This window comes from Camelus dromedarius, chromosome 18 (genome assembly GCF_036321535.1).
Source record: "Camelus dromedarius isolate mCamDro1 chromosome 18, mCamDro1.pat, whole genome shotgun sequence".
NCBI lineage: Eukaryota > Metazoa > Chordata > Mammalia > Artiodactyla > Camelidae > Camelus > Camelus dromedarius.
This window is the reverse complement of record NC_087453.1, coordinates 7,165,401-7,177,770: the sequence shown is the minus strand read 5'-3', so window position 1 is coordinate 7,177,770 and position 12,370 is coordinate 7,165,401.

Below are 12,370 nucleotides of genomic sequence, written 5' to 3'. Positions count from 1 at the left end.
AACATTGTTCTAGCCCAGGTTTGCTAATGGAGTGCGGGTTTTCCTGACTGTTCAGGCTGCTAGAGTGAGGCAAAAGAACCGGTGCTCATCAGAGGTGAAGGAGAGAGGAATTGGGGGGTACGAAACAGGCTACAGGAGGCACCTTAGAGCAGCAAGTTTCAAAATTCACTTACTTGTCATTTTTTTCAACAAATATTTCTTCAGTGCCTTGTAGGCGCCAAGCACCAAGCAGGGGGGCCCATTCATGATGAGAAAAGGGATGAGCCGAAGGAGGTCCACAGGGCAGGCTACTGAGGGGTCAGAGCTGATTGAGGCAAGTCTGTTGTCAGCTGGATTTCTAAGCCTGGGTGCCCATCAGAATCACCCGGGGAAGACACCAGAATGATGAAATCCAAATCTCTGTGTCTGGGGCCCAGGCATCTGTCTGAGTTTAAAAACAACAGCCCGGGTGTTGAGAACATGGTGTGGACAAACAAACGTGCCAGGCGTTCCTCCTGCCCAGGCTGTTGCTATGGCTCCAGAGCTTGCCTCCGTTCTGATGGGTTTTTCAACTTGAGCTGCTGCTTTCCTTGAGCTTCTTCTCTGAGGGGCCCATGTCCTCTGAGAGGGGACACAATTCTGTGCTCTTGGGATAATTTCTGATCCCAGTACAGGATTATTCTTGATACAAGACGAGTGAAGCAATTTCTCTCCAGCTCCATGGTCTAGGCTGGATGTTTTTAACGTGCCTTGCCTCTAGGCACTGGTGCATTTTGGGTCTTTTACTACATCCTGGGACTTGTGCATTACCAGTAATTTATATTTGTGCAGACAGACATCAGGATAGGAGTGAAAGCAGACTCTTGAATCAGAGGAATGTGGCTTTGGAACCTGGCTCCACTCTTACTGGCGTGGGAACTTCCCCGACTTCCTAACTTCTCTGGGGCTCAGTTAGGTCTTTAGCAAGAAGGGGATGATCCTCCCCTCCCCACTGCAGGGTTGTTTTGAAGGTTTAATGAACTAAAGTGTCTAAGGCTTAGAATTGTGTCTTAGTACAGGGCTAGGTGTTGATATATTTTAATTTTTTAATTATCTCATTTAATCCTCAAAACAACTGAACAATAAATCTGCACTTTGCTGACTTACAGGAGAAAACAGCATCTCAGAGAGGATAAATAATCACAGGGAAATATAAAATAAGGTCCTTGTTTTTAAGGCGCTTATAATCTAGTTGAGATGATACGACCTTCTTGGAAAGAATTATATGAAAATGAACCCAGGTAATGATTCAAAATCCCATTATAATGATATAATTGTTAATACACTGGAACAGGGTCTCCCCACTATAATGTGTAGCAAACTCACTTGAAGAGCACTTAATATGCAGATTCCTAAGCCCAGACCTAGCAATTCTGGGTCCCGGGGTCAGAAATCTACCGTTCAACAGACAGATGGCTCCAGGTGACTTTGTCACCACAGCCGATGTGTGAACCACACATAAAGAAACAGTTTGAGACATCTCCATCTGAAGCAGCTGCTTGGAAGAGGCGTACTTTCAACTGGGTCTTAAAAATCTCGGTAAACTATGGATGAGCAAAGGGGACGGGGGAGGATGTTTTTCAAGAGGGGACAAGTTATGAGCAAAGCGGAGAAGACAAGAGTGGATCACATTTGCAGAACTAACCACGTTAATCTACATAGTAATTCAAGCTTATTGGTTTTGCTGGACTTTAATAAGGTAAGTATTTTCTCATTTTCATGACCTTTTCCCTGTAAAGAGACTTAATTAACAAACCTTTTCATTTCTTGAAGATCTTCTTCCCAACAGCCCCACATCCCTTTTGCCGAGCACCACACTATGGTGTATTTGGATACGGATAGTCTAACTAACTTGCGCAGAAAGTGAAGCTCTGAAACTCAGGCAGGGATGAGGGTCTCTTGATCAAGGGTGAGGCAACATGTAAACTTCCAGGAACTTAGATCCACCCCAGGATGTGCAATTTGGGATAGAGTCCACTGAAAACTGGAGTTACGGTGGTGAGCTAGGTCAAGAGATGAAAGTAAATGCCCCACACCCATCTTATTGAAATTTGTTCTGCTTCTCATTGTTTTAATCAGAGGGGGCTCTCCGTTATAACATTAAAAATTAGTGGCCACAATGGGATTAAGCAATGGGATTACAAAAAATGGAATTTCTTAACTTCTCTTGAGAAGCTGGAGGATTGGTATATCACTTAGGGGTGCTTTTGTCCGCAAGTAACAAGTGACAAAATGCTACTTAGTGTGGCTTGGCTTAAATCGTAAGAAAATTTATCTCATATAAAACAAACTCCAGAGATTGGTTCCAGGTGTAGTGTTTTGAGGATATGCTCCACGTGCCCTGGGCTCTGCGTGGCAGGATGGTGACAGCGATTTCTGGCATTACAGAGAGACACAACTCCATCCAGAGGAAGAAAGACTGTCTCTTCTTGTTTCTTTCTTTGCAAGTTCAGGCATCAAAGAGGTTTACCTCATGTGTTGTTGGCTAAAATTGGATCATACGCCCATTCCTATACTAATCATTGACCAGGAAAATGAAATTCTCCTAATTGGCTTAGAACAATATGGTTCTAGCCCTGGACAAGACAATGGGAGTGGAATCAACTTCCTCTGGGTCATGTAGAGGGTGGAGGTTACATGGACAAAGAGATGGAGGATGGGTACTTGGGAGGCAATCAACAATATCCATTACAACCTGACATTAAAGTTTCCATGGTCCCTCTTGGCAGAAACTGGCTGGGGCTAGGTATATGCTGCTCCCTTTGAAGGGTAGATGGAGTCTTCAGTTTGCCACTGTACACCCCCCATTTTATTTTACACTCTATTTGCCTCAATATTTATGTTACCAGCTTAGCTTCTACAGGCATTTAAGTTTGAGACTCCATACCTATACACTTCAGGTATGCCTTACTTTCGTTAAGTGGCTTTTCCCATCGACGTGACCTGGCATGCTTAGATAATCAATCAGTGATTGTTTAATTGCTCCTCTCTCCCTTTGCCCATTAGATGCTGTGTGTGAGCCTTCTAATGATTGATATTTCCTTTCCTCTTGTGGCCAACGTCCTCCCTCATATCTTACTTCTGGTGAAGTACTGATCCTGTGGGCCACCAGGAAAATCCCAGCAAAAGTCCTTGGTCCCATTCACACTACTGTGTAAAGGTCTTTAAGAATTTTGAGTCTTCAGAAAGCTGCCTCCTTAATGAACTAGTCTTAGTCAAGACAGAAAACATAAAGTGTCAATCTTGGCTAGTGACAAGGTGCAATTAACCCAGGATCAAATTGTAGCAAGATGGATGGGGCCAGATGGTCCTGTTATCCTAACAAAGGGATTATACAGTAAGTGCCCTTCAGAAGGGAGACTTTTTTCTGTGTAGAACTCTAGAATGAAAAGAGACAAGGGTGAACTCTTCATGATTTCCAAAAAAATATTATAGAGTAGGGAAGCTAGTAAATGATCTTTTAAATCATCATTCCATTTCTTAATTGGTGATTGGTAAGTCATATGTACACTGTCAGTTTTGATAGTTATTGAATCTATAGCTACTAGAGAATTCTATGTTGAAAATTTCTTTACCATGAAAGACCTCCATTAGGAAATTCAGAATCTTAAATACAGTGGAGCACATAATATAAACAAAGTGTATGGAATGAATTCATTCTTTCCAAAAGAATCTTTAAAGTTATCATATACATACTTTAAACTTGAGGGATATAGCAATGAGCAATTCGGATCATGTCTTTTCTCTCTTTAGATTATATCTGGAAGAGAGTTAATAAAAAAACACATACAAAAGATGATTTCGGAGTGATGAGTGCTATGATGAAAACAAGAAGAGCCATGTGTTGGATGGTCACAGATGGGGAAGGGAAGTAGGTAGTGGTGTGCTGGTAAGTGTTCAACAACTGGCTCTCTGGGGTGGGGTGGGGGGAGCCCTGATTTATAGTGTCTTCCAATTTCTTTGGATAATTTCAAGCTATCAACAGGACTAAGAGTTGGGAGGAGATGCCCATGGACGCTCCAGAACACTTCTTGGAGTGTGTTATGTTACTTTCAGGAAGGGCTGTGATGCAAGGCCTATTTGGGAAAGTGACATCTGAGCCAAGGTGTGAACAAGGAGGAGCTAGCCATGAGAAGGAAGACCCAGGGGAAGGGTTTCCAGGTAGGGCAGATAATACTGCAGGTGCAAAGTTCCTGAGGTGGAAACAAGCTTAGTATGTAACCCAGAGGAAACGAGGACGCTGAGGGACTAGAGCTTAGAAACAGATGACATTAGGAAGTAGGAGAGATAGGTGGGGGCTAAATTATGCAGATTCTTGAAGATCATTTGAATGAATTTAGACTCCATTATAAATGTAATGGGAAATTGGATCAGGTTTAAGCAGGTGACCAAGAGCTTAGCAAGAGCCTGTATTTAAGTTTTCATGGAAGGAATTCAGTATATGATTGTCCTGTAGCAGGAGAAGGTGGAGAAAGAGAAATAGTAGACTTTGTTGATTTTACAGCCTATGTTTTGATTTTACTTCCATTCTCTCAAGGAAAAAACTGTATGTGAACCAATTAGCATGTCTGGCACACAGCAAGCGCTGCCTAACTATTAATTATTATTGGTACTGCACCGGATTAACTTGGAGATGGTTCTCGGGGAAGCACAGTACCGACAGCACTGGATGGATGGATCTCAGAGCTGGAACATCACAGAGTAGGGGTTACAGTGGAACTCAAGCTGCCGAAGTTGCGTTTACAACCAGTGCTATCTCCAGATTTTGAAACTTAGTTCAGATTTGATAGGTATCAGGTTGACACTTATTCTCCAGGGACGAGAGTTGGCCGGATTATAAACTGTAGTTAAGTCTTAAATTGTGGTGCATTTAGTCATTTCCTCCGATCAGGGAATCTCATTCAGTCATCAAAGTGGACACCACCTGGCACCTTCACACAGGACATTTTAAGTGCAAGGGTATGAAAAAAAGATTTCCCATGGGCTTTCCCTTTTTGCTAGTGTTAATTGCTTTCCTTCCTTCCTTCATTAACTAGTAAGTGAGCATCCTTTAAAAGAGGAAGGTAGGAATCTTACTTCTATTGACAGACACAAAAACATTGATGATATCAGTAGGTTGAATTTATTGAGTGCTCCCTACTTATTTGTTCAGTGTGCCAGATGCTTTATATACTTAACTTAAACTTCCTAACCATCCTAAGAGGTGGGGACATTGCTATCTTTATTTTATAGATGAAGAAGCCAATGCTCAGAAGATTGAGTCATTGCCCAATGGTGAGATAGTGATGGAGCTGAGGTTCACACTGCACAGTATCAATGCTGTCTTCCCATGCACTTATTATGAGGACTCAATAGGACAGAAGAAATAAAGGATTTAGAACAATGCCTGGTAGGTAGGAGGTGCTTAATAAATGTTAGGGAGTATTTTTTCCTCATTCAGAGGCTTATCCTCACCCAGAGATGTCATGGGATGTGTAAGAGCAGTGCCTGTGATAGAGGCTTCACTAATCCTCAGGGGTTGGACTCTCGCATCTCTGCCAGCCTTGTGAGCACCTTTCCCAATGGACCATCCAGTTAGGTGGTTCTTGGATGTTCAACTTGTCACAATGTCAGTTTCCTCATCAGTAAAATGGGAGCACAATGTAACATGCAAGGTGTTGGAAAGGTCCTTTACACATTTAAACACAAATCTTAACACATAATGAATGTTAGAATCAAATTAAGCAAGGAATATAATACTGAGTACAATGTCTACCCTGTAGAAAGGGCTCAATTTATGTCAAGTCTCACCATTGTCCTTATCATCACCATCACCACCATCATCATCTCTGTCACATGGGACCTCACATAGCAGACTGCTTGAACACTGCAATGACCGATCCATATTGGTTAATTTGGGCAGTTAATTTGAAAAATACCAAAAAAAAAAAAAATAGGGAGCTTAGTTCAAAGACAAGTTTACTAGACATTTTATGTATATTCAATTCTTTTCTAAAAAACATTTCTTAATAGTTGATTCCCATGTTTTTTCAGTTAATGATATCTAAATATATTAAAACTATGCCTCACAGGGCTGTCTGAATGATATAGGATTTTGATCAACCTTACTTGTGCTGGAAATGAATTGATTCAGTTTAAATACATTGTCTAAAAGTTATTTGGAAAAGACCAATCTAATTCCCTTACAAGTGAGAAAATTATAAAGAGAGATCTAATCAGTGGGTAGAATATAGCCTCAGAAAATGTGTATCAGCATACCTTAACGAAAGTAGAATAAATCTTGGAACTTTAATATCCCCCTTTCTTGGACCTAAATAGGCCCCTTTGGAAAACTATTTTATTGTTTCTCATTAAATTAGAATTGTGCTGAGGTGCCACTATCTACCGTTTCCTATTATTATTAATGTAAAAAAAAATCACTGCATATTCAGCATTTCCCCAGTTAAAGCCAACAGAAAATCCTCCCCACGTTTATGCTTAACTCTGGCTCATCTTGAAACAAAGTTCCTTTTCTGTTGTTTACATCTGCATTTAAAGATAGCAATCCTTTCTAGTGACAATTAAGGAAATTTAACGTATAGGTTTACTCCTGCTACATTAAATTAACAGCTCTTGCAGAAGAAGCATGGGAAGAGTTCCAGAGGCAAGAACTATCTTGTTAACTTTGGGAGGATGCAGTAATCACTGGGAAACAGAATGTGGGAAGCATCATTTTTCAAAATAGGGGTAGTTTGACAGTACATTAGAGAGGACATACTTAAACTTTTGATCCACCAATGAGATGGAAGGCATCGTAGTCAGTTCCAGCAGCTATCACAGAATATCATGGACTGGGTAGCTTACAAACAGCAGAAACTTATTTCTCACAATTCTGGAGGCTGGAAGTCCAAGATCAAGGTGCCAGCAGATTTGGTTCTGGTGAGAGCCCACTTCTTGATTTTATGTAGATGGCCGTCTTGTTATATGCTCACATGGCAGAGAGGTGCATGGCCTTTTCTCATTAGGGCATTAATCCTATCAAAAGGGCTTCACCCTTATGACCTAATCACCTCCCAAAGGTCCCACCTCCAAATACCATTACATTGGGAATTAGATTTCCGCATAGGAATTTTGAGGGGACACAAACTTTCAATTCTAGAATATGCTTGCTGTTCACAATATGTTTCAAAAGTGCTGCACTGCAGTGTCCTATCTTCCTGATGAATTCATGAAACAGACACTGAGTGACAAAAGATGCTGCACTTTGGTGGCCTGCGAGCCACAGCTGGCCCAGAGATGTGTGATGTTTGGGCCTTGGGACCATGTTCCATATGGGCGGCAGTTATGGGATCCTCACTGAGACCAGGCGTCCCTCTTCCCTGTTTCTAGTAGCTCCTTGGCCCCTTAGACAGAGTTTTCAAACCCTGCATAAGAAACATTGAGCACATTCGATAGCTCAGATCCTATGTCAGGATATAGCTTCCAAGTTACCAAAGGTACAAAAGCTGGAGACATCCTTTCTGCCACTCAAAGTTAGTATCAAAGACCTCATAAAGGCTGTCAAGCCCCTACGTGGTACCCTTCTCCCCCAACCCTTACCATCTTGTCTAGTAGTTTCTGCTCTGCTCACTCCACCCTGCCTACTTGGGACCCCTTGCTACTGGCATCTATGCCACGCTCGCACCTCTTTCTGGTTTCTGCTCAAATGCCATCTTGTTGGGAGGAACTTCCTTGCCCCCCACTTTTTAACTTACAAGAATTTTCTCCCTTCCAGCACTCACTAATCCCTTTCCCAGCTTTGTTTTTCTACCAAAGCCTTCATCACTGCCTGATGTACTGAATATTTAATTTATTCATTCATCGTCTCTTCCAAATTAGACTATAAGCTTCATGAGAACAGCAATTCTGTCTTACTCACAGCACCTCCAGCAATGCAGATACCTGATAAACAAGTTGAACAATGAATGCATGAGCGTGGTCTATGCTCAAAGAGACCCAAGATGCTATGGGAACCGCAAGTAACTCAGTGAGGCTGGGGCATGGAATTTGAGGTCAGAGTAGGGAGAGATGAGGGTGGAGTGGTGAGGACTGTGGACTTGGACAGCGGGACAAGAGGGAGCCATGGGAAGATGAGTGATCAGACAGCAGAAGAAGGAGAGGAGTACTGGGGATGTTTTGCACTGTGCTGTTTTGCAAACCAGTATAGTATACCTAGCTATTACTCTCCGTGAATCTGAGAATAGGACCTTTCCAAAGATTTTAAAAAATGCTGAAGGTCTGTTTAGACAGAATTTCACCAAGCTCTTAAGTATGCAGTTTACCTTGGATTTTCCCCTAAGATACTGGCTTGATTTCAAACAGCTTCAGCCTTAGAGAGCTGAACAGAGAAGAAGGTGAGGTAATAAGGTAGATTCAGCTTGAACAACAGGGTCATCCAGTTTGGATCCAAATTCCAGCTTTGCTGCTTGTTAGCCACGTGAACTTAGAAAAATTAGTTAACCTCTCTGAATCTTTTCTCTCGTCTGCAAAATGGAATGAAATATGCCTACTATTCCAAGCTGTTGTGAACATAAATAAAAAAATAAACATATCTGATGCCTGCTATAGTTGTAGGTACTGAATATACAGAAGCCATATTTATGAAAGCAATCATGCACTTTATTAATGATTATGCAAATTAATGCATCTTATCTTTAAGAATGTTAAAGGTTGACTTAATTTTTACAAGGAAAATATAACTGAATATATAATATTGGGCTTTTCCTTTCTTTTGCTTCCTAAGCATGCTGCTGAACAAGACATAAAATATATAATATATGATCTATGCAGTAATATACAAGTACTTGTATTTTTCTTATTAAGGTCTCATAAGACTATATTTTATTGCATTAGATGTCAATATGGCAATCGATAATTTAGAACATATGGAACCATTTCTTTCTGCTGTATCTTATGTACTTCCCTGGTACTGGTATAAGTTGCTGCCTTGGTGGAAGTGTATTCTTGAGTTGTAGACCTATGCTATAAATGTCTCTCTCTTTTGGGGAGTCAGGTAGACCCTGTTTTGAGACCATGGGAAGAGTACCTCATCATTTTTTGAATCCTATGAGTACTATGGATTACACTTTATTTAATATATACAGCATGTAAATAAGTTTCAGAGGCATAAAAGCTTCAAAACTAAACGAAAAGGAAAATTTAATAACCGGCTGATTTTTAGATTGTGCACTAAATAATCTGCTTTTCATCCTAAGAAAGGGGAGGAGGAAGGCAGAGTTTAATAGACATATATAACAAATTAAAATCCAGTATCTAGGGGGTGTAAATCACATTCTGTGAACCAAACAATGTGGTTTTCATCAGATCTGCTCCAGCCGCTCTGCCTAGGAGCTTGAGTATAATTCAGCCAACTGTAAAACAGGAAGAAAGTCCTGACAAAGGGCAGAAGACAACACACAGTCCATGGCTCTTGGCCAGATTTTGCCCGGCTGAGCTATGTATATAATAACATGCCTGTCAAATGATGTGTTTGGAACTATCCTTCTAGGGCAGAGGTTAAAAGGAGAGAGGAATGTAAAAAGAAATAAGACATTTGCACAAATGTGACAACCTTGGGGTTGAAGGGATGGAACTGGTCCTGCGACATACAGAACAGGTTTAACTGGGGTGATTTCAGCCACTGGGGGACATATGACAGTGTCTGGAGACACTTGAGGTTGTCACAACTGGGCAGGCGCTCTGGGCTTTGTGTGGGCAGAGATGCTGCTAAGCATCCTGTGATACACAGGACAGCCTCCCCCCGCCCCGGTGAGGAACTGTCCAGCCCCCAAGTGTCAATAGTGCTAAGATGTTGAGATGGGGGAACCTCTGTGCAAGGGTTTGAGCTCCGATGACTGGTAAGTTTGAGATTTTATTATATGATTTGGTCATCTAAAGTCCTTGGGATTATAAACGGCTATTTCAGCTAGAAAGTTCAAAGCTCCGCTGTCACTGTGAAGGTTCAGTCCTAGAATTATCTTCCTTGGGAAGTGGGGCAACCGAGGTGAACGCATCGTGTCCTCATCCATTCTGGGTTCTTCCTTTGTGTTTGGCGAGAGGCCACTGAATTGGCTTAGGTCTCTGAACAATTGGTTTTGATGTGGTCAACGAATGGGAGGCACTGTGAGAAAAATGATGGTCTTTCCTTCACACGGGTAAGAACTTACACCCTCATGAAGCCAGCCTGGGAAATGACCACGATTAAACACGAGCATGAACCACAGGGCCCCACTCCTCCCTACAGGTGCCTCCTCTCTAAGTTTAAGGAGAAGTGGTGGGAAAGCAGGGGAGATTTTCATTGCCTCTGTCTGTGCCTCACCCGGACTGTGGTTAAACAGAAGACTTCAGCCGCCAGGGCTGTCAATCCACCCCTTTTTAATAGCATCAGATTTGTTTTAAAAAATTCATGTTGTGGGTTTTGAGGTAGTAACTGCAGCTCCAGAAAAGTTTGTTAAAGACTGCATTAGATAGATGCTTTTTTAATGGACAGTCCCCGTACTTGGGCATTTATCCTTTACAAGAGTATATCCAGGGAAGAAAAAAACAGTAATGGGAGCTAGAGGTTTTTCAACAAATTTCACTAAACTATTGCTGTCTTTATCCAAATGTCTCTGAAAATTTTATGGGAGGAAGAATTTTGCCCTTATTATGCTTGACTGAATAATCTGTTAAATTATGTTTTAAATCAGCATTTCCTCAAACTGAAGAACAACGAATGCTAAAGCATATCATGGATTATTATACATGCAATTTGTATAAAAGTTAAAAGAAAAAGTCAGTACTTCAGTAGTATCAGGGTGCTGCCTAGAAAGATTGCACAAAACTGATGGCTAAGATGAATATTGTTGGTGTTGAGACCTTCTGTTCTCTAATTATAAAAAAAAAAAAGCACAGCATAGCCATTGGATTGAGTGGGCTCATAATCAAATCATAATCACTTGGAGTAACATGGAAGGCTAATGTGAACCTGCTGATACAGCAAGTTTAATTAAAGCTCTTTTGCATTTTGAGAGGAAAGTTCTAAATTTCCGTATTTCAGTGATTTCCAAATTGTTTCTCAGGATGCAAGTGGTAGGTCTGGGTCCCGTGGGGATTCAGGGTCATGAGGACTGCTGTGTGGTTGGATGTCCAGGCCAGCCATGCTCACTAGCCGTTCACCCCAGGCTTCATCCAAAACAGCTGTGGGTCATCTGTCATATTTATTGGATTTCTGCAATTTTTTTTGTGTGTGAAGACAGGAATCTATGGCTAAAACAATTTGGAACACTATTGGAGTAGTTGTTAAAGGTTCCCAGGTGGAAGAGCTATTTTTTTGTTTTTTGGTACATAAAATAATGCAGATAAATAATGACACACTATTATAAATCAACTATACTTTAATTAAAAAATAATGAAATGAAAATGCAAGAGAAGAAGAATTTAAACTAGATGTAAACAGAAGGGCAATTTGCACTGTAACTCCTCTCTTACCTGGAGTCTGTTAAATTTAATTAGCTATTAGTTGGAACCTACACAACGTTGATATTCTCTCTCTCCCTTCTCTTTCTCTTCCCTTCCCTCCCCTTCCCTTCCTTCCTTTTTTCCTTCTCTCCCTTCCAACACATATTTACTGAACAGCCAAAAAACCTCCCCCGCAAGCCCCAAAACAAAATACATAAGCAAGATAATTTCAGACAGTCAGAAATGCTGCGAAGGAAACACAATGACCCGATAGAAAGTTTCTGGGCAGAAGCGGGTGGAGACTATTTTGGAGAGTTACTTTATTTTGGGCAAGAAAGCAGTGTAAGCCTCTGAAAATGTGCCCTGTAAAATGAGAGGCTCTTCCTCATTTTACTCCCCATCCCAAGGTGTAGTTTTGGTTTGGGGAAGGAAAAAAAAGACTTATATTTGGTGAGCTATGTTCTCTACTGCTATTCCTACTTAGCAGACAGACACAGCATTGACTGATTTCTGGCATAAGGTCCAAGAGTCATATCTAGATGAAGTATGCTAAGTAGTTACCTTTTGGGAGATTAAACTTTCGTTTGGGTTAAAGTTGAATGCATGTGTAACAGAGGGCTACCCAACCACTGTTCTTTTTAAAAATTTTTTTACTGAAGTATAGTCAGTTACAGTGCATCAATTTCTGGTATACAGCCCAACTACTATTCTTGATTTAACTAGAGGAAGTGAATGTGAATTGTTGTGCACTATGTCTTTTTTTTTTTTTTAACATTTTTTATTGATTTATAATCATTTTACAATGTTGTGTCAAATTCCAGTGTAGAGCACAATTTTTCAGTTATACACGAACATATATATATTCATTGTCATACTGTTTTCTCTGTGAGCTACC